The sequence below is a fragment of the Herpailurus yagouaroundi genome, unplaced genomic scaffold (assembly GCF_014898765.1).
Source record: "Herpailurus yagouaroundi ecotype Mexico unplaced genomic scaffold, PumYag 202, whole genome shotgun sequence".
Lineage (NCBI taxonomy): Eukaryota > Metazoa > Chordata > Mammalia > Carnivora > Felidae > Herpailurus > Herpailurus yagouaroundi.
Window position 1 is genome coordinate 6161490 of NW_024412433.1, and position 22947 is coordinate 6184436.

The following is a 22947-nucleotide window of genomic DNA, read 5'->3' on the forward strand; positions in this document are numbered from 1 at the left end:
GAAACCACATAGCTGTCAGGAGGAAGGCAAGCACAGGGACGAGAAGGAGGTGGCTACTATTGTTGCTGTAGGCTAATATTTATGCACTTCTTTATGCCTACAGCTGGCTAAGTGTTGCGCAAGCGTTATCTCACAAAACTGTTACAAGGACACCATCACGTTGTCGCGGCTAAGATCCTCATTTTGCGGGTTCAAAAGGGAGGCTTATAAAATTTAATTTGCCCGAAGCCATCCACGTAGGCAGGAGCCTAGATTGACAAACAAGATCTGATGCCAAAGCCTGTGTTTTTCGTTTCCGCATCAGCAGGGGAAACAGAAAGGGAGCTGTGTGCCCCGAGAGAATATTCCTAGACGCGGGATCTATTTCAGAATTAAAGCCGCCGCATGGTTGCCGCAGAGAGAAGAGGCGACCTCTGGGAGGTGGAGGACCAGCTGAGAAGTTCTCTCTGAATGCCGATGAGGAGGACAAAAAGTCGAGCCCCGGAGATGGTGAAAAAGTATCAGGGTGCTTGGAATTTCTGGTGATTGGAAGAGATCAGAATCCCTGGGGGAGAAGGAAAACATGATAGAATAAAAACTCCTTTAGCTAAGAAAAAACCTGATTCTGCACCTGGAAAAGATTCATTGAGTATAGAGTAGAATTACCAGAAAACAGAAACGATAAATGTGTTCTGTGTATTTTTATCTGTAGTGAAATACAAGAAAATGCACAGACCCTAAGTGTTTGGTTCTAGAAGTTTCGGCTCACAAATAGGATAGAAAATAATTCCCCAAACCTAGTAAATTCCTTTGCGCTGCCTCTTTTGTTTTTAATGCTTATTTATTTTTGAGAGAGAGAGAGAGACAGAGCACAAGCCGGGGAGGGGTAGAGAGAGAGAGGGAGACACAGAAGCTGAAGCAGGCTCCAGGCTCGGAGCCATCAGCACAGAGCCCGATGCGAGGCTCGAACTCAAGAACCACGAGATCATGACCTGAGCGGAAGTCAGACGCTTAACCGACCGAGCCACCCAGGCTTCCCCCTTTGTGCTGCCTTCTAATAATTTTTTTTTTAATTTTTAAAAAAAGTTTAATGTTTATTTATTGTTGAGAGAGAGAGAAAGACAGAGCGGGAGTGGGTAAAGGGCAAGAGAGGGGTAGGCACAGAATCCAAAGCAGGCTCCAGGCTCTGAGCTGTCAGCACAGAGCCCAACACGGGGCTCGAACTCACAAGTTATGAGATCATGACCCGAGCTGAAGTGGGATGCTTAACCAACTGAGCCACTCAGGGGCCCCTCATTTTTTAATGTTTATTTATTTACTTTGAGAGTGAGAGAGAGAGAGAGCCCACACAAGCGTGTGCACAAATGGGGTTGGGGAAGAGAGAGAGAGAGAGAGAGAGAGAATCCCAAGCGGGCTCCGCCCTCACAGCCCGATGAGGGTCTCGATCTCGTGAACCTCGAGATCATGACCTGAGCCAAAATCAAGCCTCGGATTCCTGACCAGCTGGGCCACCCAGGTGCCCCTGCCTTCTAATCATTCACACTCCCAGAGGCAACCACCATTCTGACATCTCTCACCGTAGATCACTTTTGCCTGTACTTGAACTTCGTATAGATGCCACTGGACAGTATGTAAGCATCTGGCTTCTTTTGTTCTCCATCTGCCTTCACAATCCATCCGTGGTGTATTCCTCTCTATTGCTGAGACATACTCCATTGTATGAATAAACAACAATCTGTTTGTCATTTCTCTGGCTAGTGAACATTTGGATTGCTTCCAGTTTGGGGCTGTAATAAATAAAGTTGCTCTGAACATTCTCGTACGAGGCTTTTTGGAGGCATGTGCTCTCACTTCTCTTGGGCAAATACCCAGCAGAGGATTTGCTCGGGGCGCGCTGTGTTCAACTCCACAGGAAACCACCACGGAGCTCTCTGTAAAGCAGTTGCATTGTCTTATGCTCTCACACACACAGGGTGCCAGGCTTTCAGGGGCCCCACATTCTGGCCAACTTTTGGTGCTCTTGGTAAGCTTTCATTGCCATTTAGGTACGGAGTGATATCTTGTTGTGGTTTTAGTTTTCACTTTCTTGAAGACCAGCGACACTGGGCATCTTTCCACGTGTTAGTTAGTCACTGTCTTCTCTGGTGACGTGTCTGTTCAAGTTACCGCCCATTTTTAACGTAGCGAGCCGTTATGAAGACCTGAGCTGAGGTAGTCATAGCGGGGATAGCAGAATGGTGTGACGATGGGAGGGAACACCGTGAAGGCTGACCGTCAGGTGTCTGGTGCGGGGGATTCTGGTGGTCATGGTGAGTTCATTCAGACGCAAGGAGTTGTGGTCCTAACCATTTCAGCACTCATAACACGACTCAGTAGAAATCTTGAAGGAAGACTTCTTTATACCTGGTCTTCACTCAACACCCACCCTCAGCCTCTACTGTCTACATCACTTCTATTTCTGCTACCTTCTCGGGAGTACACCTAGGACTAAAGCAACTATAGTAAATCATAAGCTTATATGTGCATCAATTATACCCCCCCATTAATCTGAAGTAACCTATGTGTTTCATGGTTCAGAAGTTTCCAGGAGGTCCCCATGGGAGATTTCTTTTAACGTGTTATTTATTTTTTAGAGAGAGAGAGCAGAGGAGGGGTAGAGAGGGGGACAGAGGATCCAAAGTGGGCTCTGCACGGACAGCAGAGAGCCTGATGCGGGGCTCAAGCTCACGACCTGTGAGATCATGAGCTGAGCCAAAGTGGGACACTTGACTGACTGAGCCCCTGAGGCACCCTGGCTCCATGGGAAAATTTTTTTTTTAAGTATTAAGTTTTCAAAATCAACAAAAGCTACCACATGGTTTTGAGTAATGTTTCTGCCCACTGATGCCTGTGTTTAACTTGGTTTGGATTTTCATAAGAAACATATTTCATCATGTCCTTCCCCAGCAATCCTGCCCCAGAAGACAGCTTCCTTGGGGTTGTTGAAGTCATGACTCTTGTATATTCTAAATAAACACGAGTGGCCTTTTCCTGGTGTTGTTTGTTATATGCATGTAACGATGTTTTCACCTAGCTTTTCTGGAGGCCAACCTCTGGAGAGAGGAAGTCCACTTCTCAGTTATCTGGAACTCCTGTATCATGTGTTTATGCCTCGTTAGAACAAGCTTAGTCACGGGATGCTTGTACTTCATGAAGCCACGACAAAAACCTCTCTTTAAAAGCCTTTTCTGGGGCGCCTGGGTGGCTCAGTCAGTTGGGCGACCGACTTCGGCTCAGGTCATGGTCTCGCGGTCCGTGAGTTCGAGCCCCGTGTCGGGCTCTGTGCTGACAGTTCAGAGCCTGGAGCCTGTTTCAGATTCTGTGTCTCCCTCTCTCTCTGACCCTCCCCCGTTCACGCTCTGTCTCTCTCTGTCTCAAAAATAAGTAAACGTTAAAAAAAATTTAAAATAAAAAAACTAAAAGCCTTTTCTGAGTCATTTCCAGAAAAATCCTGACGCTTTGTTGGTTTCCACTTCCCATTATTCCCCTCCACTTGAGTGTGCGTTTGAACCCATGATTCATTACAAATGCTTTTAGGGGGAAGTTCCCAACGCGGGAAGCATGACATGAGCTCAGTCGGCTTTTTTATACATATTTGGGGGGCTTTTTTTTAGCCATTAATATGCAAATGATGGAATTCATTTTCTAGAAACCACATTGGTTAGATCCAAGAATTGCGTGTGCACAAAATGAAATGAATATGAGGTGCAAATGGATGGTGTGATCGCTTAGATGGTGATGGGTACGCCATGGACTCACGAGTTCTGATCTCAGTGCGCTGTTGATTTCTGTGATAGCTTGCTTCCTGTTGCCCTAAGAAGTGTAAGAAGTCATGTGTTACCGAACTGTAATAAAATTCTGTATTATAGCAGTTGATTGAAAAAAAAGACAACAACCCAGTAGCATGAGATTTCGACAACTCTAATAGTTACCATGAAAGGAATTCTCAGCAGCAGACAATGTTGTCAAGGGAGCAGAAGCACGATTCATAGAAATACTGCCTGAAAGTTTCTCTTGGCTAAAGACATTTACAAGCCCTCAAGGTGAAAGGCCTGCCAACCCCAGAAAAAAATAAGTAGGAGACCCATAGTCTGCAGAGATATATTTCAAGGATAAAGGGAACTTATTCCCGGCACCTAGGGAAAGGATTTTATTTTATGTTATTTTTTTAGTTTATTTATTTGTTTTGAGAGAGAGTGGGGGAAGGGGCAGAGAGAGAGGGAGAGAGAATTCCAAGCAGGCTCCTCGCCATCAGCGTGGGGCTTGACCTCACAAACCTGTGAGATCATGACCTGAGACGGAATCAAGTCAGACCCCTAACCGACTGAGCCACCCAGGCGCCCCGAGGAAGCATTTTGAAAGTAAAGTGAAAACAGTCAGATTGGCTTCAAACTTATCTTCTGCAGGACAAAGTGCCAAAAATCAACAGAGCAAGATATCTACAAGTTTGAGGGAAAATTATTGTAACCCAATTCTTTAACTTATCAAGCTATCGCTTGTGTGTGAGAGTCATAGATCCTCAGGAACGGAGGAAACTAGAAAGTATACAGTTTTCGTTTCCTATTGCTGCCATAGAAAACCGCCATGAACTTAGTGGCTTCAACAAACCAAATTTATCCTCTTACAGTTCTGGAGGTGAGACATCCTAAAGTCAAGGGGTGCTAGGGGAGATTCCATTCCTGCCTGTTCCAGCCCCTAGAGCTCGTCCACATCTGCGGTCTTGTGGTTCCTTCTGTCTTCAAAGCCAGCACAAGTTGTATCTCTGTGACCACTCCCCCATCCTCCCAGATCCCTCTGACACCCCCCCTTCTGCCTCTCTTCCGTTTAAAAAGGACCCTTGTGATTATACTGGGCCCACCCAGATGGCCCATAATCTCTCCACCTCAAGATCCGTAATTTAATGACATCAACAAAGTCCCTTTGCCATGTAAGCTAACATGTTCCTGGGTTCTGAGAATTAGGACAGGAATATCTCTTGGGGGCGGGGGACATTATTCTGACTACCGCATATACCAACCAAACAGGGCCCTTCTTGGAAAAAAGGTAAAGATCATACAAATTTAAAATTCAGTTGGAAGAAAGCCTATGATAATAGTAAAAAAAAGAAAAAATTGAAAACAGAAAAATATTGACTGGGACATACCCTAATAATCTCTATAATCGTAGAGCTGTAGTATAATTGACACAAGAACAGATACACAGATTCAAAGTCCGCTCATAGGTCCACATAGCCATATGAATTTAAACTAATGAGAAAATGAGCAAGAAATCCAATGCACGAGGTTAAGAAAACCTACAAATCATTTGGGGGTGGAGGGAGGTTGAAACTTGAACTCATACCTTATGCCTACACACAATAAAGATTTAAATATATATATTTTTTAAATATAAAACTATTAGCAGAAAAATTTCTTTTATTTTCTTTAAGATTTTATTTTTAAGTAATCTCTATACCCAAGGTGGGGCTCAAACTCACAACCCCAAGATCAAGAGTCACAGGCGCCACTGACTGAGCCAGCCAGGGACCCCTGTGGGGAGAAAATTTTAGTGAATGATTCTGTAATTTTAAAATGAATGCGGGGGCGCCTGGGTGGCGCAGTCAGTTAAGCACCTGACTTTGGCTCAGGTCACGATCTTGAGGTCCTTGAGTTCGAGCCCTGCGTCAGGCTCTGTGCTGACAGCTCAGAGCCTGGAGCCTGCTTCGGATTCTGTGTCTCCCCCTCTCTCTGCCCCTTCCCTGCTTGTGTGCTCTCTCTCTCTCCCAAAAATAAACACTAAACGTTTTTTTTAAAAACTAAGTAAATAAAATGAACATGAATTTCTAACTATAACTCCCAAGCCAGAAACCCTTAAAGGAAAATAATGGATATATATGAAGACATAAAGAGCTAAATAATAATAAAAATGATTTCTATATAACCAGAATAGTTGAAAGACCTGTGATAAATTATTTATAACAAAATTGAAAAAAAGTTAATGCCCTTCTTATATAAAAAGCTTTTACAAATCAATAATTACGAGACGAACACCACAAGGGAAAAGTGGGCAAAGGATATAAGTAAACACTTTGGAAAAAGAATTGAACAGAATGCGAAACATGAAAAGAGCTTTACCCATCGCAGTAGCTACTGTCGTTGGTTTTTTTCCCAGGAAGAATCAAAAAGGATCAATCAGTGTGTGGGAAGTCCTGACTGCATGCAGAGACTCTAATCACAAATCATGCAAACTTCAGTCATCATGTTCTAATCTGCCCTCCAAAAAGTAGAACAGGTGAAGATTACCCAGCCTGATAATCCCTATGATTTTTTTTTTTTTTTTAATTCAGCCAGTATTCAGTTTTGGTGTGAGTGGTTTTATTTATTTATTTATTTTTATTTTTTGAGTTTATTTATTTTGAAAGAGAGAGAGAGAGAGAGAGAGAGAGAGAGCATGAGCAGGGGAAGAGCAGAGAGAAAGAGAGAATCTGTGCCATCAACATGGAACCTGACGTGGGGCTTGAACTGAGTTGAAACCAAGAGTCGGACGCTCAACCGACTGAGCCACCCAGGTGCCCCTGGTGTAACAACATTAAATAGAATCTCAAATGTGTATATTCTTTGTTCACAGCAAGGGTAATTCCTCCGCAGGTGGCTGGAATATGCCCTTGGCCGGCTGGGCCAGGTCATTCAGCTCCCACGGGCTCTCCCCTTTCCCGGTGGTGGTGGAAGGGAGTGGGGCTTGTTTGCATTCTGCACCCTCCCTCCCTCCCCATCCCTTCCTTTCCAGTCCATCCTACGCACTGTCCCAGCAGATCCCTTGAACTCATTCTCAACCATTGCAAATTCAGGGGTTGGGGAGGCCAGTCGTTGCCCTGTGAAAAGAGCCCGAGTGTGGGCGGACAAAATACGCCCATTCCTATGACCCCTGCCCCAGACTGGGACTGGCGGACTGTGACACGCCTGAGACCCTCCGTTAATTCTCCACTCTTGTTAGGTCCCCAAACACAGCAAAGCTTTTTTATCCCAGGGTCTGAGAGATGTACGGCAGATGAGTTCCACTCTTTTCTCTCTCTCTCGGGAACATTTTGGAAGTTTCTCTCTCCTTGGCCATCGGTGGGGAAGAAGAGGGGTGAGGGAGGCGTGGCTTTCTTAGTTAAACTTGAAATTCAAAACAAACACTCCTTTTTAAAAAAAATATCATTTATTGTCAAATTGGCTAACATACAGCGTTGGTTTTGGGGGTAGATTCCCGTGGTTCGTCGCTTATGTTCCACACCCAGTGTTCATCCCAACAAGTGCCCTCCTCGATGCCCACCGCCCATTTTCCTGTCTCCCCCACACCCCCATCAACCCCCAGTTTGTTCTCTGTATTTAAGAGTCTCTTATGGTTTGCCTCCCTCCCTCTCTGTTTGTAACTATTTTCAAAACAAATGCTCCTAGATAAAGTCTAAGTCTTCGTAGCCTTTGACATTCTAACAGCCTATATATGGGTTTTTTTTACCTCTGTGATGAGAAGAAGTTTACACTTTGAAGATACAGGTCTGTTGTTCCCCTGGGGAAACAGGGTCTGGCATCTTAAAAACGGAATTAGCCGGCACACAGCAAGGGCAGAAAATACATTTGAAATAAATTAATCCCTTACATAATTAAAACATTCATGCCAGCTCTGGGGCCTGTCTGTGCCTTCACTTACACACACATTCGCCTTCTCCTGCAAAGATCAGACATTCTTTACTAACAACATTTTGACTTCAGATGGGCACGAGAAATCCGTATTTACAGATCCAAAGTTGGAAACATCGGGAGGCTCTAATGCACTGCCTTCGACGGCCCGTTCTTCTCGCCAGACCAGCCCCCACAACTGACCGGCCAGATGGGCACCTGTAAATTCTAAGGTGGAATGCAGGAAAGGCATAAAGGTGAATCAATTCTATTCCTAACAAAGCTGAGTAAGGGTAGCGGAGATTCTGCAATTGTCTTCCACCGTTCTTCAGTTTCTTGTCTAAATCAGGCTCTCCTGTGGCTCACCTGAAGGGGTGTCTGCACAGAGAGGCAAGGTGCTGGAGGGCCGCGCCTTAGACGGTCCCTGCCGTCCGCCTGGGCTCTACCCGCTTTCTCCCGACTCTTCAGATTGCGTGGCTTCACTGCTCCCCAGAAAGCGGCTCCCTTTCTAAAGTGGTAACTGATGGGGGCGCCTGGGTGGCTCAGTTGGTTAAGCATCTGGCTTCAGCTCCGGTCATGATCTCACAGTCTGTGAGTTCGAGCCCCACAATGGGCTCTGTGCTGACCGCTCGGAGCCTGGAGCCTGCTTTGGACTCTGTGTCTCCCACTCGCACTCTGTCTCTCAAAAATAAATAACCATTAAAAAAAAAGATTTTTTTTTTTTAATAAAGTGGAAACTGATACTCTATGAAGAGGCATTTCTGATCCTCACAAGGGCAGCTGGGAAGCTTTAGGGTATTTTCCTATAACTATTCATCAAGGCAGAAAGAAAGACCTCACTAACTTTGCACGCTTGTCTGTAATTGATCTAGCCCTGCGTTCTCATTAGAATAAAATCAGCCTGGTTTTCATCTGGATAAGCTGCCATCTCTGCTTTTCCATTGTGAAGGGAAGGGAAGGCTTGATTACCCGCTTCCGTGTAAGATGTATAATTTTCCTAAAAAGGCTACTTACACAGATGCATTTTCAATCAGGGCTCCAGAGCCCAGAACACAATGTGGATTAATATTCCATCGAGGGCTTCAACATATGGTTCCGTGTGCAAAGGATTTGAGACAAATCCGTTGAAGAGGGCACAGCTCTGGTTATGAATACAATAGTACCTGGCTCTCCAGGGGAAGCAAAGCTAGTTTAGCAGAAAGACACCAATGCCCTCGGTTACCCAGGCTTGTAAGCGTCTTGCAGGCAGGAACCTGATGTTATTCGGAAGCGATGAATAGTACGTAGCTTAGCTCCCTGGACATGGTGAGGGCAATAAGCATTAAGTGAAATGGTTTTCCGGATGAACCGAGGGGAAGGGAAGGAAAAATAGCATAGAAACAGAGAGGGGGGCGAACCAGAAGAGACTCTTAAATACAGAGAGCAACCTGAGGGCTGCTGGAGGAGAGGTGCCCCCGGGGCGCCGGGTTAAATGGAGGATGGGCACTAAGGAGGTGCTTGTTGGGATGAGCACTGGGCGTTGAATGGAAGTGATGAACCACTGGGCTCTACTCCTGAAACCAACACTCTGCTGCATGTGAACTAACTTGGATTTAAATAAATCCATTTAAAAACAAAATAAATGAAATGGTATTCAGCCTGATGAGGTACGCGGAAACAGCGGGCAGAAAATCAACAACTTTTGCCAGATTCTCTGAAGACCGTGTGCTACTGGGGCTGCACGTGTGCACTGTGTGCTATTGCTGCGCACACTAGTTAAATCCTTCACTGGGCCTGTTCAATCAGCGAGCATGTGCTAAGCACTTACTCTCTACCACACCCTGTTCCTGGATGTTGGCAAATAGCTATTCGTCAAGATGCATTTTCTCCTTTCTGGGTCATTTCCCAGTCACCCTCGCAGCGACTGAGGCCACGTGGCTGGTTCTAGCCGGTGGGAAGTGAAGAAAAGTGTCTCTCTTCAGGCCTGTCCTTTTGAGTCCCTCCCTTCCAGTTGGCTGGGTCCGAAACAACATGGCGGCTATGGGAGCTGCGTGTAGGGAATGGGAGAGTCTGCTTCAGCCTGAGTCCCTGACAGACCCCACCAACGTGAACCCCTGCCCGGGACTGTTAGGTGAACCAGAAAAGAGCTTTTATCCCGCTGGGCCGAACCCCAACTAAAATTTTGGAGATGTAGAGTCAGAGGAGACGCGGCCCTGCCTCTGGGGGGGGGTCCAACCCCAGCATGGACTTCAGTGGGCAGAAGACCACCACGTGGCCCCTTGTGCCTCCACAGAGGAGAGCCACAAACAAGGAAGTCCCTCCATGACGCCCGCTCCGAGGTCAACAGGCCCTTCAGAAGCTTCCATGGGAAGGCTTTGCCTGGAGACCATCAGCCAGAGACTGCCTGCCTTCAGGAATGAACTGAGTACTGCAACCGGCCAGATACGGAGCCCGCACATCAAGAGATGGGTTTGTGAGAGGCCAGACCGAGGGCTCCGACCCCTCACCTCTCACCATAGTGGGTCAGCGAGGGCTTGCTGGGGGGACCCTCCCCACAGGGCATCTGACTGAGGCCCAGCTCCGAACCTAAGGCCTGCTGTTTGCTAGCAGGCAAACTGTTTCCGCTATATTCATTTGGAGGGCTCCATTTCTAAAGTACTTGTATATGCATTTCTCATTTGGTCCTCAAAACGACCTTGCCGGGCAGCGAGGCAAGTTGGCTCAAGGTCATACAACCAGTGGAGATGTTGGACTTCACACGTTCTGCCACCAGATTCATTCAGCGTCCTTCCCCACCAGGTCCAACTCCGGTTTACGTCAAGGCTTAGGGCGCACTTCCCTCCACAGACCCTAGTGTTTCTTAATATCCTCAGCAGCAGATGTAAGCTCGACCAGAAGGCCAGGACCACACTGATGCTCTGCCCCCCTCCGACCACTGCACTGCCCTGGAGGCAGTGTTACGGCGAGGCAGGGCTTCGGAAGAATGTCACGGGGAAGATTTATTTTTTTATTTTTATTTTTTTCAACATTTATTTATTTTTGGGACAGAGAGAGACAGAGCATGAACGGGGGAGGGGCAGAGAGAGAGGGAGACACAGAATCGGAAACAGACTCCAGGCTCTGAGCCATCAGCCCAGAGCCTGACGCAGGGCTCGAACTCACGGACCGCGAGATCGTGACCTGGCTGAAGTCGGACGCTCAACCGACTGCGCCACCCAGGTGCCCCGAACGGGGAAGATTTAAATGCCATGATATCGATCTGGATCTCGTGTTCAGTTCCCCAGGCAGGATACGAAGGAGGTGGACGTAAGGATCGTGAAGAGAAGTTTCTAAAAAGCTGGGTTATTTGCTAAGAACATCAGGGTGATACCGCATCTGAAGTTTAACCTGAGTTTCAGTTTCTGCAGAAGTTAGATCCTCAGCCATTGTATTCCCTTCCTTTCGGCGCCTCACAAATATCCCCTTCACATTACTTATTTCAGTTCCGTAAGTATTTACTGAGCATCTACTCAGGGAAAGGCTTGCTGCTGTCCACCTGCCACCCATCTCTGTGATGGCTCCATGTCAAATGTGGAAGGTGGTTACTCATAGACGTGGAAACTGATCGCTCCTGAGTTCTTCAGTCTTCCGGAGGCCCTTTCTGTTAATACCCAAACGAGACTCCTTGAGTCCCCACCGGGTACGGAAGAAGCCAGTGCTGTGGCTGGGATTGGAGGGTAATGGATTTATGGAATTCCTACTGGTTCCTGGGCACCGTTCTGCATGATGAATAAGACAGAGCCCTTCTCTTATGACTGTGCTCCTTATAATCTAGGAAGAGACTCAGCCAACGTCCTAACCACCAGTGACAGAGTAGAACAGCCACTCTCCCTTGACTGAACATGGGCCCACCTGTTCCTCTGTCTTTCCCCCGAGCTCCACCAGCCCAAGGCTGCCATGCGCAAGTCTTTTATTGGAAGTGTGGGGAAAATAAAGCGTGATTATAGATTAGGACTAAGGATGCCTTCCAATTTAATGTCCGACTTCACTATTATTAAAATATCCCTGCCCGTTCCCCACCAAATAGCTTGCTTTCCTGAGATCCCAGCATCTGGACCTCCACCCCTGGAGCATTTTCTTCCATTTTCCCATTGCTATGGGTTGAGTTGGGCCCTCCTCCCCCCCAAAAAAGATCTGATGTTGAAGTCCTCACTTCCAGTACCTTAGATTGTGACCCTATTTAGAACTAGAGTGTTTTCAACGATAATTTAGTGAAAATGAGGTCATTCAGGGGCGAGGGGGCTAATCCATCATGAGTGGTGTCTTTATGAAAAGAGGAAAATTGGACACATAGATAGACATGAGATGCACAGATGTGAAGATACACAGGGGATTGGAGTGATGAGTCTACAAGCCAGGGAGCAGGAAACATTGCTGGCCCGACATCAAAGGCTGGAAGAGGCGAGGAAGGGTTCTTCTCTACAGGTTTCAGAGGAGTCTGGTCCTGTAAACAGCTTGATTTGGGACTTCTAGTTTCCAGCACTGTGAGATAACATTTTTTTTCTTGCTTTAAACCACCTAGTTTGTGGTCCCTTGTAACACTAGCTCAAAGAGGCTAATATACTCGCATCATTGAGATTCAGCTCCTAACCCCACCCCCTTGAATCCCCATCCATCAGGCTCCCTGCAGAAAATCCAGACACTTTGCTATTTCACCATGTAAAGCAAAGTAGCTCACTTTAATCTCCCATAGCCTGACCCCCTTCAAGGCTTTCTGAAAGCAAAAAAGTCACTTATCCCCCACGCCCACCCCACGAATTTTGCCACTTCCCTACAAGAAGGAAGGAGAGGCTGGCAAGTTATTTCAAAAAGATGGAAGTGTATGAGCTCTGGGTGATGTAGGGGCTGGGGGTCTCCTGGCCCACTGGGGCTCCTGTGGCACCCAGTTGGGAAACCCTGGATGAACAACTGACCGTTGAGTAGCTGCCCTCCTCGTGCAAGTTAGGACCCAATCGCGTTTCCGGATTTGATGTCCGGTTTCCTGGGAACCTGAGTGCACAACGATACCCAGTTCCAGGGTGTCTCTGGACAGCAAGAGATAGGCAGCTGCCTGTTGTATTTCTGCCGACTCCCCTTCCTTAAGGATCTGAATCAGAGTAGTGGAAATGGGCTGGTTGAATGGGGCAAGAAGTCTCAGTTCTGCAGCCTAGAAGAAGCGTGAAGAGGATTTTCACAAGTAGATAGAGTGGGGGTCGGGGAAAGAACACGAACACAAAGGTGGCATCCAGGCCGGCATGCTGGGGGATGAGTGGCAGTAGACGCCCTTAATGCGACCAGGACCCGGATCGGAGACGAAAGGGGGCGTGCCCGTGCCAGGTACAAGGAGTTCCTTTTCCTCCCCTGTCCCAGAGTGTTGCTCCCTGACCCCCAAAGCAGGAGGAGGAGGCACATCCGTGTGTCGTGTCTATGGCCGTGAAGGCCGTGGAAACACATCTCTCCTCGTGGAAATCCCATTTTTCGTTCACAGAAATAAACCAGAACCCTCGATTTCTGCATTAAGCACCTAGTGGATTCGAGGGTGGAGTAACAGCGAGTATTTTAGAAAAGTCACAAAGAGTAATGAGCCGTCCACAGAATTGATCTCTGTGGCCCAACACAGGTCAATGACAGTTCAGTTAAAGGTCATTAACAAATACAAATCGCGATCAATTATTTAAATATAATTGAAGACCAACGTAGTGCCAAGCCTTTCCAAACCAGACACAATCGATCTACTGAAAATAATGTTGTACTTCCAAGAGGCCAGCCAGGCCCGAATCAATAAAATTACCTCTAACTATAAACCTTTTATCCAAGGCAGATTCATCATTATCAATACCTTTTAACAAAACAAGCATTTGATGTGCCACTTAGAGGATCCTTAGTGGTGATTTCCCTGAAAAAGCTTATAAGCAAACAGTGACTTATCTCTCTGTCCACACATGCCTCCCCTCCGGTGAGGTTTTCGTCCAAAGGAATCCATTTTGTTATCTCTATGCTTCCGTTCTGAATAGATACCGTAGGATTCGGTGTTCAATCCAACCTGACCATCACGCGTTGGCATCTAAACGGTGGATCTCAACCTTCTATTCCCCAGAGCAAGACAAATGCCATATGGTGATCACATATACAAAATCTTTTCCAGGGTGGCCCGGGGACACTTAGAAACATGAGTCAGAATGCAAGAAAAATAACGATTGTGACAATTTACAAGGATAATCTTAAATACGTTCTAGTTCTTGCCGATAAAAATAAAACTCATAAACTTTGGAGCCCAAACTACATCGGAGCCACTCTAACGACACATTAGTGGTTGAAAACCACAGATGTACAAGAGGCTCAGCGTTTGTGATCAAACCCTTTTCCGTGAAATATTATTTTAATGAGTTTTAAAAGAGATATGCATTCATGGAGAAGAAAGGAGCGTGACCTTGAAACCTGTTAATTAGACAAATGAGCGTCTCCTTCCTCTGTTAATGGCTCGAAACCCATTCTGCCTCTGCAGTGTGGCTTTACCAATCTCCACCCTGAGATCAGGCGGTGAATTTAACTCTTCGTGGGGCAAATCTGATTTTCCCAACTGCCACGTCCTTGGAAAGACCCTTGAAGGGGGTTGCCCTAGAGCGAAGAGAGGGGAGAATCCCAGGGAGATTAGGTTATAGGCATAGGGGCAGGAAGAGGTCCGGTACCCAGATCCATTTTTCCTCTGGCCATTTCGGCAAGGCAGGCAGTTGGGGTAGATGGCAGGGGCCTGGGCTGGAGGCAGACTGCTGGGTCTGCATCCCCACTGCACTGAGAGCTTGTCCTCAACTAGAATGCACAGGTGGGGGCCTTCCAGGAATTTTCAGTGTTCACTGCTCAGCCAGTCCCTGCAGTGACCTCCCCAAACCACGTGCTCAATGCACTTTTACACTTTTATTATGGAAATTTGCAAACACATAAAAAGGAAGAGAGAGCAGTGAACACGTCTGTCACCACCAGCCTTCAACAGTTATCAACTCATGACCAGTCGTGTTCATCAATACCCCTAGTCTCCCTCCTCAACTGGATTAAGTTCAGAATTTCAATTTCTCCCACTGATGCCTGGTTCAGTCGGTGGAGCATCTGACTCTTGATTTTGGCTCAGGTCGTGATCTCGCGATTCAGGAGATCGAGCCCGGCGTCAGGCTCTGCACTGACGGTGCGGAGCCTGCTTGGGATTCTCTCTCTCTCTCCCTCTCTGCCTTTCCCCTATTCACGCACACTCTCCCTCTCAATAAAATAAACAAACATTAAAGAAAAGAGAAAGAAAGAATTTTAATTGACCCCAGATGCACTCATTACGCACCTGATGGACTTTGGCAAAATCCTTCATCTCCGGGATGCTCAGTCTCCTTGTGTGGAAGATAAGAGCATCTCCCCCCAGTGGATGATGGAAATTAAGTGAGATAATTCATGTGGAAGCCCCAAGAACAGAGCCTGAAAGGTGGTAAATGCAATATTAGCTTATCCCTGTGTCCTCTCCTGGATCTAAATGTAACCCGTATATCAAACCAGAGGATGCATTGCATAGAAGGGTCAAACAATTCTGTCTTCACTCTATGACCCAGCAATTGCACTACTAGGTATTTATCCAGGGGATACAGGGATGCTGTTTAGAAGGGGCACGTGCACCCCAGTGTTTATAGTAACACTATCAACATAGCCAAAGTATGGAAAGAGCTCAAATGATCATCGATGGATGAATGGATAAAGAAGATGTGGTATATATACACGATGGAGTATTACTCGGCAATCAAAAAGAATGAAATCTTGCCATTGGCGACTACGTGGATGGAACCGGAGGGTATTATGCTAAGCGAAATTAGTCAGTCAGAGAAAGACAAAAATCATATGACTTCACTCCTATGAGGACTTTAAGAGACAAAACAGATGAACCTAAGGGAAGGGAAATAAAAAATAATATAAACACAGGGAGGGGGACAAAACATAAGAGACTCAAATATGGAGAACAAACTGAGGGTTGCTGGAGGGGTTGTGGGAGGGGGGGATGGGCTAAATGGGGGAGGGGCACTAAGGAAGCTACTCCTGAAATCATTGTTGCGCCATGTGCTAACTTGGATGTGAATCAAAAAATAAATAAATAACTTTTGAAAAAGTCTGTCTTCAAATGAGTTCTGCAGCACTGAGTTTTCCCTGCCCCGGTGAAAACTTAGGACGTCTCTAGTGTTTTCTGGCCGTTCATAGGCATCATGCAGTCAGTCCCCCTGCTGGTCGTCAGAATGTCCGGTCCACGCAAGGGTTCAAGCTTGTGCTTCATTCAGATATGCAGCCCCGGCCTGGGCCCGCAGATAGTAGGGCTTCCCAGGGGCTGGGGCTATTCCTTGTTTCCTCTCCTTCCTGTCCCCCCAGTCAGTCACCCCCTCCACACTCACACACAGTCTCCACAGCATCTGCTACAGAGCCGTGGGAAACAAGGGGGCAATTTGAGCAAGGACATTCTGAGTTGAAGAGCAGGTGTTTATGCTGACAGCTTGGAGGTGCCTTTCTAGGTTCTTTGGAGAAATCCTGCTCCCGTTTCTGGATGTTTCTTACCCGTTGTTTCCATAACATGGATAAATCCCAGCCAGCCTCTTAGGAACCCGGCGGTACCTGAAGCTCGCCTCTGATGGGCTTTATCACAGGACCCGACACCTTACACCGTGGACCTACCTGTGTGCGCCCGAATGAGGAAATGCCCCTGAACGCTCTGCCCCAACAAGCTGGGCACACACATCAGTCCCTGAATGTCCTCGTCCCTTGCCCTCCGCTGACCAGCAGTGGGCCCAGCTCCTCTCACGTATCCTATTTGCTCTGGGAAGTCAGATGCCGGTTCACTGTGTCCCCAGACCCCAGGGAACTTGCCTCGAGCTCCCCAAGGGGGCCTGGCTGAAATCTTCAAACCAATTCTGTCAGCATGTAATTGTTCCTTAACAGTTGAGAGGAGTTCTCTTTTCAGTATCAAATGGAGAGAAAGGCAGTGATATATTTTATTAGAGAAACTATAAAGTTTTTGTGAAAACCACCAAAGCCAAACCTAAGATAAATGACAATCAGCGGGGAATATTTTTAATTTATATGAGCCTCACTATATAAAGAGCTCTTAAAAATCAATTAGGAAAAAATACTCTAAGAGGAAAATAAAGAAGATATTCAATTCAAAAAGCATAAAAAGATATAGAGGTTTAATCTCGGCATTAGTCAACAAAGTGAAGATTAAAATAACCATGTGAGGGGCACGTGGGTGGCTCAGTCGGTTGAGCGCCCGACTTCGGCTCAGGTCACGATCTCACAGTTCATGAGTTCAAGGCCCACGTCAGGCTCTGTGCTGACAGCTCGGAGGCTGGAGCCTGCTTCGGATTCTGTGTCTCCCTCTTTCTCTCTGGCCCTCCCCCCACTCACACTCTTTCTCCCTCCCTCCCTCTCTCAAAAACAAATAGACATTTAAAAAAAATTAAAATAACCGTGTGATAGTACTTTTCATCTCTACGCTTAAGGATAAAAAAGAATCATTCCCATTAGCAAAGACTGGAGAACTTCCATCTCTTTCTGTGGAGAATATAATTTACTGTAACTTTCCCTGAGAGGGAATTTCTCCTCTATGAATCGAGAAGCCTAAGCAAAATACACGTCGTCTGACGCGGTAGTAGTGATCTGCTCTGGTTTAGGATAAGGGCGGCATTCCAGGTCAGGCTGTGTGCTGAGCCCACGGTGAGGTCTCGGCTGGGGACAGCTCCCTCAAGCACTATGACACAATGGCAGGTGCTCTGTGACAACGTCGGCCACCTGTGGCCAGGCCAGACCCCAGTGGAACATGTTGGAGCTGATCCATATATAATCACATCTAAGACCCCAGGGCTCCATTCTAAGTTGCCTTTCTGTACTCATCACCTTTTGTCCCCACCCCACCCCCTCCCCACCCCCGCCGCAAACATGTCATCTCCGGAGGGTTAATTCAGAACCTAGAGTAAAAACAAAGGAATACACGGCAAGTGTTTATTATAATGAGGGTGAATTTGATCTGCTTCTATAATTATTCATTACAAATACTGACGTTCTCGAAACATCCCTAGTATTCCATACATACTCCCCCACGGTGGGGGGGGGGGGTGGGGGGAGCATATGCCGAGCAAACAGTTTCCACCCAGTGGAGAGGATATCGATCCACACCGCCCCTCACTTCGTGCTCCGCGTTCTGAACCAAAGAGATGCCAGACGAGATGAGAATATTAGCTTCATCAGCGGCCAAAGCTCCTTGGAGATCTGGCTTGAGATCTCGGCCAGGTGGGCTCCCAATTCTTGGCCACCGAACCAGCAGACATCCTTCTGGCCAGGCGCAGAGCTGGACGCACACAGGGCTTCGCCTTTCGGGGCTGGCTCTCGCCGCAGGACGGGTCCCCAGACTGGAACACACTTGTCCGCAGGCAGTGGAGGAGGCTCAAGAGGGAGGGTGAGAGGAGCTGGGCTGAAGTGCCCACATCATTCCGCGGGATTCGCCCAGGAGCCACGGCTCCGCTCCCTGCCGGGGAGATCCGTGAGTGACAGGTGGAAACGAGGCACCAGCACTCTCAAAGCCCCCAGGTGACTCTGATGGGCAGCCAGCGTCGAGGACCAGCTCAGGCTGAGGTCCACCCACGAGGAAGCCTCGGGCGTGGGGACCCAACAGCCAGAGAAGGGGGGCACCCGGTGGTGGTCCCAGAGATGACTCTGGGGGCTCTGTTATCCGTTCTTCCTGTCACTCACAGCTGATCCCACCAGGACCATCCACCTTCTGAACCTTCTAGGGATCAGGCCGGTGACCTCCGCCCCTGTCTGCACTGGTCTGACCCCGCGGCTCCTGGCGAGCCTGGGCGCGGGCGCTACACGTGAACAACGGGGGCCAAGACGGGAAGAAGCCCCTTGGAACACACGTGTTCTCCCAATTCCTTCAAGTCCAGGCCGCGGCAGCAAAACCCAGCAGGCCTGACTCCTGGCGTTGACACGTCACAGACGGAGAAACACACGCTGTCCCTCCCATTGCTGCAGAGCCTCCAATCAATGGGGCCTTGTGGGAGCTGCTCCCGTAAGGCTCCTAATCATGCAATCCTTCGGTTACAGGGAAGTAAATGCAAAGACATCACTGTTTGACAATCCGTGGCTTGTCGACCACGGATGCTGATTCGTGCGAACACAGTGAGAATCGTTCTGAGGCATTAGCCGTGAGACTAAGGCTCTCCGTCGGAATCGCCTGCTGCTACCAAAATAAATACATAGTTAAGGCTGATTCATCGTACGTGTTCACGCACCTGTGGATCCGGGTCGACAGTCAACGAGCTTCGCTCACGCGAGCAAACATGCCTAGTGCTCCTTTGCATCGCTGTACCCTGTGGGTGCGAAAATCCCTCCTCTGGGAGGTGAGAGGTGGCCAGGCAAGCAGGTGGTGAGTGTCCGGCTGAAGAGTGTGCCAGGTTCTTTTTCTGTGATCCTTGCCCCTCCTTCCAGCAGGATTGCATCTGGGTAGAGAGGAAAGTGAACTTAGCCTCTCAGCATGGGGGCAGGCATGGTCTTGAATCCCCGGCTGGTCCCTGTGCTGTCGCCGGGTGTTGTCCTCTAGGGGCACGCCTGTCCTCCCCAGGCCATTCTGGGCCCTGCGAAGCCGGCCCGTAGGGACCCCATCCCTAAGTTTCCATGTCCTGTGGCTACCGGTTGGGTCTAGTAAATGGGGATGTTAGCAAGAGATGGAAAGGAGGAGGAGAGTGAGGCCGGGGAATGTATTTCCCTGGTTCCTTCCCTGCGGAGTCACTGAGGGCTGCCTGGTCCCTTGACTGAAGGTCTCAGCTCCAGAGCCAGCCCCCTCCATGCAGCCCTCTCTGTGTCTGGGTTCAGTAAGTACCCTCTCTCCGTGCCCGGGGTGCTGCAGTGTCCCTTGTGGCCATCAAAAATGGCCCTATTTGCCTCCATTAAATAGTATTTGCTTAAAATTCAATTTCTCTGCAATTCTCTTTCTTTCTTTCTTCTTCTTCTTCTTCTTCTTCTTCTTCTTCTCCTTTTAATGTGCTAACATTGGCGTGTTGTCTATTTGCCTTTACAGTTCCTTTACCTCTACCTCAGGTGTCCTAACTCAAATGTGCCTTGTGTTTCCAGAAGGAATTCTGACCGAGGCTCGGGTCCCTCTCAAACCTCTGAGCGAGGCCCCGTTCCACCTGTGCCCGTCTGGTTCTGCTGCGGAAGCCTGGGACTCCCTGGGCACAGCCAGGCGACCCCCCCCCGCCCCCCCCCCCCCCCCCCCCCCCCCGAGGCCCTACAACTGATTCTCATCGGAGCTGCGGGTCCTCAGGGTCTCAGCCACCTCCGGCAGCCTTGGCAACAGGGGCAGCCCCACGTCCCTGTGAGACCCTCCAGAACTCCCAGCTTCCTTCTTCTGGATCCCTCTGGACCGCAGGGTGCACAGTCTCTGTGGCTGGTGCGAGGCCACAGACCAGCTGGCGTCCCTGAGATCCCAACAGGAAATGCGACAAAAGCCTCCCTGCTTCCACCCTCACTTCTTGTCCCCCCCCCCCCCCCCCCAAGGGTCACTATCCTTTCTATCCCTGGAGAGCTTAACCCTAGGGCGGGGTCAGGATTCTGGCCTTCACCTCTTCACCCTTATCCCCTCCCCCTCCTTCTCTTCCCTCTCAACCTGAAGATTCTCTACCCCTTCATGCCCCACGGGGACCTCCTGGAGGTTAGACGCTTCTCCTTCTCGACCCTGCGAGCATTTATGCTCCAGAGCACTCGCCATTCTCTTCTTAGAGGCATCAGGCCCCATGGCTGAGTCCTAAGGACAGATGGGCTACAGGGAGAGGAACCTATCAATACTGCAAGTTTCCCCACTGTACCAGGATGAGCTCAGAAACTCATACTTGACTGACATTTGGGGAAATATCTTCATGAGGGCTTCAGGCCATGATAGTAAAATAAGACCTCCTAAAACAAGTAACTCAGGAAAAGGGCAAAGACAGGCACCGCAGGACTTATCAGAGCATTTTCTACACTGTTGGGCTTTAAGACTGTCTAAGGGGGTACATGGCATGCCTCCTTCCTCATGAGGTTTGACCACAGATCTTTGTCCCACAGAGCATCTCACAGGGCCGGGGCTGGGCCAAACAGACGGGAAAGCACTGCTCTGATAGGATTACATGTAGAATGTCAAAGTTCAGAACCATTTCAGAAGATAAGAGCAAGCTAAACGCATTTCTCTACGGCAAAGGCAAAGGGCAGATGAGAAATGGAGCGGCACGGAGCTTTAAGGCCGAGAGCACAAAACACAAAAGCAAGCAGGACGAGAAATGGATTAACCCACTTATTAAAATGCCAAGATTCTCCCTGACATGCTACTTACAAAAATACACCCCAAGGGGGAAAATCAAGGAGATAAAAAAATAAAAGAATGAGCAAATACACAACATGCCAATGTTAGCACATTAAAAAAGAAGAAGAAGAAAGAAATAGAATTGCAGAGAAACTGAATTTTAAGCAAATACTATTTAATGGGGGCAAATAGGGCCATTTTTAATGGACACAAAACCCAAATCCAATGGGAAAGGATAGTGCCGTTAGAGTTACACAGATACACTGACTCAAAACCGATAAAGCAAAAATTATTATAATCGCCAAGGACATTTAACAGAGAAGCAGTGATAAGATTTTAAAACAATATTGTCAGTCCAAGAGAGATAAAGCACACACGAAAAGCATGTGAACATCAGGGACTTGGTGTTAATTAATAAGAAGAAACTAATAGGAAGAAATGTACAGGTATATTGTAGTTTTTCCTAGAAATAAGTAGGCTTTCTTCCTTCTTCTGTGTCCATGAAAATTTAGAAAGTTGGTCACATGCTAACCTTGACAGATCTCTTAAATTCCCCAAACTAGAAATGGCACAAAACACATTCTTTTCTACCACGGTACAATAAACTTCCAAATTAATTGTTTTAATGTTTTATTTTTTTTTGAGAGAGAGAGAGGGACCACGAGAAGGGGAGGGGCCGAGAGAGACAGAGACACAGAATCAGAAGCAGCCTCCAGGCCCTGAGCTGTCAGCACAGAGCCCCACATGGGCTTGAACCCATGGACCGTGAGACCATGACCCGAGCCAAAGTCGAACGCTTAACCGATGAGTTACACAGGTGCCCCCAATAAACTTACAAGTTAACAAACGGACTCAAAAGAAAACACCAAAATCATTCAAAGATGTAAAAATAAGTAAAAATGAAAGTCACTTATCTAAACACTGGTAGTAAATGTAAAAAGTAAAAAGTAAATGAAAATATACAATGGTCAGTTACTTAGATGAGAATAGAAATGAGATCACGTTATTTCAAAACACATACACCACCACCAATAAGGCCATCGGGGAGAAAGGCGCACTTTTTCAAAAGGAATAACAGAAAGTACCTGGGCTCAAATTCACCTCAGGCTTCATTTTTTTAATTTTGTTTTTAAATCAAATCAGTCCTAAAGAAACCCGGGGAGAGGAGTAAGAGAAATATGGCAGAAATTAATTAATTACAAAAAGAATGGAATCCATAAATTCAGCTAAAAGTTGCTTCCTTTCCTAATCAGTAAAACAGGCAATCCTTTGTTAAATCTAATTTTTGAAATTCCAAAATACAAAGAAATGAAATTAGAAATGTGTAAGTTGTTACGAGAAAAGATACGACACCTTTTTCTTAAAGATATGAGTCTACTTAGTGAAAGTGTTCAGTAAAAAATTGAAAATGTCAATACAGAGAAATATTTTGTGCAAATTTTTAAATAATAGAAACTTTTTAAATGACAAGGCCGATAACTAAAACATAGTATAGAGGTTTTTGAATAATTACTTCCTGAGGCTCTGATTTCAGGTATCTCTTTAAGCAAATTGCGTTGATAATTTAACAGAAGATGTGTTTCTGCAAAGATAGCGTAAACCTGACTTCTACATTTGACCTGCACAACACAGATATGGCAATTGTAAATCCGTATCCATTGAACTAGAACGTAAAGATCCTAGGGGCGCCTGGGTGGCTCCGTTGGTTAAGCGTCCAACTTCGGCTCAGGTCATGATCTCACCGTTTGTGAGTTCAAGCTCCACATCAAGCCCTGTGCCGACACCTCGGAGCCTGGCACCTGCTTCAGATTCTGTGTCTCCCTCTGTCTCTGTCCCTCCCCTACTCGTGCTTTCTCTCTCTCTCTCTCTGTCTCTCTCTCTGTCTCTCTCTCTTTCTCAAAAATAAACATTTTTCAAAAATTGTTAGAATGTAAAAATCCTAAT

General features: G+C 47.3%; 1 non-coding gene across 1 annotated transcript; it reads right to left on the reverse strand.

Moving 5' to 3' along the window:
- Window positions 1-6173: 6173 nt before the first annotated feature.
- On the reverse strand, window positions 6174-6311 carry LOC121014531 (U8 small nucleolar RNA). The gene has a single exon (XR_005783263.1). It is a non-coding gene; the product is annotated as a U8 small nucleolar RNA (small nucleolar RNA).
- Window positions 6312-22947: the final 16636 nt, after the last annotated feature.